The sequence below is a fragment of the Battus philenor genome, unplaced genomic scaffold, assembly GCF_028537555.1.
Source record: "Battus philenor isolate CCGP_79_NKW_IND1 unplaced genomic scaffold, ilBatPhil1.0.hap1 SCAF_25, whole genome shotgun sequence".
In the NCBI taxonomy this organism is placed as follows: domain Eukaryota; kingdom Metazoa; phylum Arthropoda; class Insecta; order Lepidoptera; family Papilionidae; genus Battus; species Battus philenor.
In genome coordinates this window covers 1087333-1094197 of record NW_027181688.1, presented here as the reverse complement: position 1 = coordinate 1094197, position 6865 = coordinate 1087333, and the positions used below count along the sequence as shown (strand labels likewise).

General features: G+C 38.1%; 1 protein-coding gene across 1 annotated transcript in view; it reads left to right on the top strand.

The window, feature by feature from the left end:
- Nucleotides 1-5840: 5840 nt before the first annotated feature.
- The window catches only part of LOC137924971 (neural/ectodermal development factor IMP-L2-like), a 111409-nt gene continuing 110384 nt past the window's right edge, over nucleotides 5841-6865 (top strand). Inside the window, exon 1 of the mRNA XM_068768394.1 lies at nucleotides 5841-6154. The gene's annotated coding sequence lies outside the window, so the exon portion shown is untranslated. The remainder of the gene's footprint in view (nucleotides 6155-6865) is intronic.

Sequence of the window (6865 nt, the reverse complement as noted above, 5' to 3'; positions counted from 1 at the left end):
CTTGCGGAAGTCCATCCTAAGTAAGAAAAGGATCAATATTAAGCCACTTCCGCACATGCAGTGGCACATTTCTAAAATTGAATTTATTTTATCGATTTTCTCCCATCAATATATTGTTATAATATTATTTAAAATAATAAATAATTAATAACAACCATCGATCAAAACCGAATGACCCATGATTAAAAAAACTTGGTAACGTAATATATATATGCTTGTATTGAAAAAAAAAAACGTTGCGAAATTTCTCCTTCTTCCGTCAAAAATTTATATATTTTCTTATTCTAAAGTCATTTATTTATTTACAATTTTTTTGTATATCGTAGATAATAAACAAAAAGAAACAATTGATGTAATGCCTTTATATGAAGTGTTTCTTTTTTATTTATTTGTTACAAGAGCCGGTCTTATCGCTTGAGGCGATCTCTACCAGACAATGACATGAAGGAGAGGGCAGTATATATATATATATATATATATATATATATATATATATATATATATATATATATGTGTGTGCACCCTGAACTGCCCTCTCAACAATTTTAGAGGCCAAGGAAGTGCTCTTTTACCGTCATTTTAAGATGCTGACAGCGATATAGCACATCTTATTGGTTCTGGTAGCTCATTCCATAACCTGACAGCGATAGCAGTATATTTCAAGTTTTCATTATAACATAATATGTAATAATGTATATTAAAAATAAGGTTTTTTTACTTTATTAACACGTTCACTGCGGGTCCAATTTTGAAGAACTTTCAGCTGGTGCGGCTGAGGTCGAATCAGCCTCAAGCTGAACTTCCTAGTAGTGCGGTTGAGGCCTTTTCTGCTTCATGTTCATCAATATTTTTTTACAATATTGAGTCAATGCTTCGCAGACATAAAGAAAGCTATATTTGTCTTTGTCATATCTCATACAGTTGAGTGTTAACAGCCGCCGCACTAGAGAGAAAACATGAGTTTTACGCGCCGCATCAGTGCAAATTCTACCATGAGGCTGAATCGACCTCAAGCCGCAGTGAACGTGTTAAAAGATTATGTCCGACAAAAAATTTTAAAATTTAAATTGGCGCGTTGTGTAAAAAGGTTTCTCACCCCTGCTATATATCATATAAATGTGATATTCCATTTTATATGTAAATATATGTTGAATTACAGTTGTATATCGCTACACTTGAATACACGACACGGCGCGCATACTGCGAATCTTACATGATTTTATATAACACATAAGTCAACTGTGAAACCCTACACCTGTTTGCAATTGGCATGCCATAACTTGAGAATGACTTAAGTATTTAATGGAATCAGGTGTTACTTCGCGGAAGTCCATCCTAAGTAAGAAAAAGACCAATATTTAGCCACTTCCGCACATGCAGTGGTAGTCGTGCAATGAAATGCACCGCCCGCCAGCCCGCTGATAAATGCGCATGCGGCAAACAATGCGAAAACTCAACAGTCAACTTTTGACTCTGTGTTTGGCACTAATCGGTGTAAAATAGCTCCTGAAGATGCCCCGTGTAGGGGTGAAACACGTGTTGAGTGATTTGGTGGTGGCGGTTGTGTGATTCGCATTGTTTGCCGCATGCGATGATTTCATTCATCTATTATTATCAGACTTCTTTTCAGCTGATTGACGCCCAATTTACAAGTTACAGGCTAAACCTCCCTGATAGGCGAAAAAGAAACTAGGAAAGAATTCCTCGCTTGTTGCAAGAAAATAGTTCAAAACGTTATACAAAAAAATAAAAATCCAAATATACAATAAGAAATGTGATAAAATGTGATAAAATAAAACTCAAATGTGATATATAATGTATTATAGAAAATAAGTAAAAATGAAAAATGAAAAAATGTAATAGGAAAAGAGGAAAGAATGATAGATGAACAGAGTAAAAGGGTAAGAAAGTAGAAATGTAGCATGAAAGATAGATAATAGACCGAAGGAGAAAGTAAAATATGAAAGAAGAGAGAGAAAATGAAAAATCATGTGAAAAATTAAATTGCAAATAAAGTCCCCGTCCCACCATAAATAGGGGTACGAGAGGCCCCCAATAGCGGGGGTCATAATATCCCCCCCCCCTCCCTCAAGAACGCCAGGACGACTGGTCGTATCCAGTGACTTTTGTGACTTTATTTACGTCGTCGTTCCACTTAGTGGTAGTCACTCGAGATATTTGGGACTCCAGCGCCCATGAGCCATGAAAAACCTGTGCTACCTTCCCATTGAACTAAGCCTTCGATCTACCTAGTGGTCACCTCTCAATCTAATATATAAAATTCTCGTGTCACGGTGTTCGAACTTGAACTCCTCTGAAACGGCTGGACCGATTTTTACCAAATTTTACATGCGTATTCAGTAGGTATGAGAATCGGCTACTATCTATTTCCGTACTCCTAAGTGATAAGGGTAGTTCACCCCTATTTTTTATTTTTTAAACAAATTTTTTGGTTTTTATTTTATTATGATACAGCATACCAAAATACATACAACCCTAAATTTTCACCCCTCTACGATTAACCCTTATTTTTTATTTGTTAATTAAAAACTTTAATTTTTTTTGCATAACAACGTTTGCGGGATCAGTTAGTAACCTATAATACTTCAGATGAATAAATCTTCGAGCTACATCCGTGATTTTGGTTCTTCTTTTTGATCCAAAGATTGTATGGTAGAGATCGCTTCTACAGCCTTTTGTACCTTTATTTATTTAATACTCTTAATTGTATTATACATGCTAGGATACATAGCCTAGTCGACACACTAGCGATGTTCCCCGATCACTGCCACTTCGAACAAGTAATTGATATTTCTACTTATTTCTACTACATTTGGCGGTGGCGGTTGTGTGATTCGCATTGTTTGCCGCATACGCATTTATCAGCGGGCTGGCGGGCGGTGCACTTTGTTGCACGACTACCACTGCATGTGCGGAAGTGGGTAAATATTGACCCTTTTCTTACTTAGGATGGACTTCCGCGAGGTAACGCCTGATTCCATTAAATAAACACCTTGGTTCTACTGCGAATCTCCTCATTTTTGATTCGATCTCGCGGCGAATCTCCGAGCATGCCTCTCCATAGCTCTCCTGGTGACTATGAGCGTTATAAGGTACATAAGCGATCACATCTTGGATCCGTATGTCATCACCGCCAACACACATTGGTCAAAGATCATCTTCAAACATTTCAGTATTTGCGATAGAAGCGATCAAATTTAATACATTCACTGTTTTTTGAACATAACACATTTAGTGACAAATATATTTTTTAACACGCTACATAAATAAATATGAAAAGATATAAAATTAAAATTGATCATACGTGATAATTTCACTCGTAAATAATTCACTTGATGTTTATCTTTTTAAATAAACGTGGCCACAATTCGTACGTATCTTATTTGAAAAAAATAAATACTTTTATGTGAAATTTACAAAAATTATCAGTCATTTTCAAGATTTCGAAACCAAAATTAATCAAGACGAAAAAAAAAACATCCATAATGTTTATTTATTCCATAGTAAAATAATCATAAACAAATATCAAAGGTTATCAATATATATACTAATATATCTGTATATAGCATAAAATAATTTACAAATCCATATATACATTTTGGCATATACATTATAATTAATTTAATTTTCGTGTACAAATTCGGAATGGATATTTTAAAACTCTTATAGATACACTAAATGTAACAAATTAGCAACAGATAATATACTATTTAAATATTTAGGAATCGTAAATAGACTTGCTTGTTTGGGCGAAAAATATTATAGGATGTAATGTAGCGGATATGGGCTCATTTGAAATCTTCAACGAAGATTATATTCCTTTCTTCATCACCATTGTAACAGCCGGTAAAACCACTGCCTCCATAGGCCTAGGTATCGAATGTTGTGATTTTTGTATAAAGTTTATTATATATTTATTAAAGGCAAGTGAGCTATATTATAATTTAAATCTTTTCCAGCTTTTAAACCGATAACCAATCATGCTGCGAATCTTTGGTTTCGGGGGGAAGGGGATCTTCCGGACGTTCAAGTTGCCCCGCCTCTGGGGGGGCGACAGGGTTATAAAGGATTCCTACCCACTAACCCCCCCGTCCCCCCGGTTATCGCCCTCTGCGCTATACGGGGGACCGCGGTATCTCCCGGTCAGGGATCGCCACGCGGTCTTCCCTCGCGCCGTGCTATATAGCCCGTCCCGGGGTATGCATGTATACGCTACCCCTGAAACCCTCGTGGTGCTATCGCGATGGTTCGAGACCACGTCGAACCATCGTCCGCCTCAGAGTCGCCGAAGCTAGTGGGAGTTTAGAGCCCCCACCCTAAACTCCCGCGACTCCGAAGACCCCGTTTATGGTAGGGGAGCACCGAGCGGGATCTGTCCTCTGCCGATCGTTCGGCCGCCTCCTTCTGGACCATGACGGTCTCACAGAAAGAGGCCACGGCCATCCACGCCGATGACCTGCTCAGCATTGCCAACACGACTGCTGGCAAGGAAAGGTCCTGTCCGATCTCGTCCGCCAAGATCCGCCGCTCCGACTGCCACGCCGGGCAGACCGCAAACGTGTGCGAGGCGGAATCCTTGGCGGCCCCACTGCAGTGGAAGCAGTTCGTCCGTGGCTTCGCGTCCAATCCTACACAGGTAATCACCGAAGCAACCGTGCCCGGTGATCACCTGCGTAAGCCTGTAGGTGAGCCTTCCGTCTCGTCGCTGCATCCAGGCCTCGAAGACGGACTCTATTATTATCAGACCTCTTCTATTCAGCTGATAGACGCCCACTGCAAGTCATAGGCCTCCCCCCCCCCTCCAAGAGCGTCAGGACGACTGGTCGCATCCAGTGACTTCTGTGACTTTATTTACGTCGTCCGTCCACTTAGTGGTCGTCACTCGAGATATTTGGGACTCCAGCGCCTATGAGCGATGTGCCTGATACTTCAGACGAACAAACCTTTTAGCTACATCCGTGATCTTAGTTTTTCTTTTTTGATCTAAAGGTCGCCTGGTAGACATCGCGACGAAACACAGCCTTTTGTAAGAAAAGGACCAATATTTAGCCACTTCCGCACATGCAGTGGTAGTCGTGCAACAAATTTAAAATTTTTTAACACTAAACTTCACTACAGTTAGAAATTTACAGGAAATCAATATCAGGTAAGTAGGGGGTCTACCCGACACGGAAAAACATGGCTAGAGGTCTAGGACACAAAAAAGTTTGGGGAACTCTGATCTAGAATATCAGATGTGGAATTCGTTTAAAAATTTGGTATCTTCTTGTCTTCGAGGTCCGCAATTTATTTACATTGAATGATCTAAAGTATGTTAAAATTTTGCATTTTAGAGAACAATGCTCCGAAGTTTTAAGGTTACGGATATTTCTAGAAGAATCTCTGATCACATATGGGCGGCGCATATCCGGAAATCCGGACCGAAAGTCGGTAGACGTGTGGGATTGTCCCCCACTGGGTGGACCCACGCGATGCAGAAGGTTGTGACCGCTCCTTGTGGCGATCCTCGCGGAAGACCTCTGTAAAATAATTTTACAACTTTAAAAAATCACCTGTATTCTAACCAATATAGTTATTATACAAAAAAATGTCAAGGTAACTGGACTTTTTATTCACCTACATTAAATTTATAAATTAAAATATATATAACATGTATTTGTAACCTCAATTACTAGCTGACGTTGTGATGTATGTATTAAATAAAACTGCACGATCATTGAAAGTCGATATGCGCATGCGCATCACTACACGACATTTTGATATAACTTTAAACTTGAGTTACGACGTTACTGATAAAAATACCTTCGGTTGCACGCGATACGCCATTCAAGTCGTCGCCTTCTCACTTCGAACACGTTATACGAAAATTTATCGACAATACATTAGTAACAGCGCCCCTCACTATTTTAAACAAGTGTATCCCATTTATTTGTGAATATTTTCGGGACAACAATTTTTCGAACATCCCCTATGTATGTGAAGTGTTGATAGCGGGGGATATTATTATATTCAATATAACAAAATGTTAAATTCTGGCCGAAAAGAATACATGTTGGATTTCGCTATAAAGTAATAAAAAAAAAGTTTATAACAACAGCGTATTTGTGATTGCAGTATTAGAAGCGGATATAAGGTGAGTTGAGTTTTTTTTTTAGATTAAATTACGACAGTTTTAAATTTGGAATCTTTTTTAACACGTATAACAGTTAAAAGTATATTCTATAGTTATAAATATATATTTTTAAATATTAGGATATATATTCCACAGACATTAGCGTTTATATTTACGTTCAATTCATCTGAAATATTTTTTTTGTCTCTTAAACTTATTTACTAACTTAAAATTTAACTAAGTTTTTTAATAAGTTCAAATTAAACTAATTCTCATAACATATATATATTCAAATAATTGGTATTACTTTGTCTTTAATCATCATCAGTTCCATCCCTGCCCCACACTAGCATACTCAGGTTGTGCGCCAGTATCTGTGCTGGGGTTCCAAAAGACAACGATGACCCCTTCGCTTTTTAGACCCTGAACCTGGCGGATAAAACGTCTTTGAACCTTTGCACTGTATTATTGGATAGTAGAGAAAACTTGTTTGTCAGCTTGGTGTGAGTTAGGTACAGGATGTTTCTCTACATCAGGAGATTCTCCCCCAAAAGAAGAATAAACTCCAGAAGAGCACCATCTCTTTAGTCGAACACATGCTCACGTACAACTCCTTTGAGGCATACCCTACATTCATCAGGTTCTTGTGGATGCATAATACCTTCCACTGAAAGAAATAATCTGCCCTGTAAATGTATATATTTATTAATTTATCACTATTTATTATTTGCA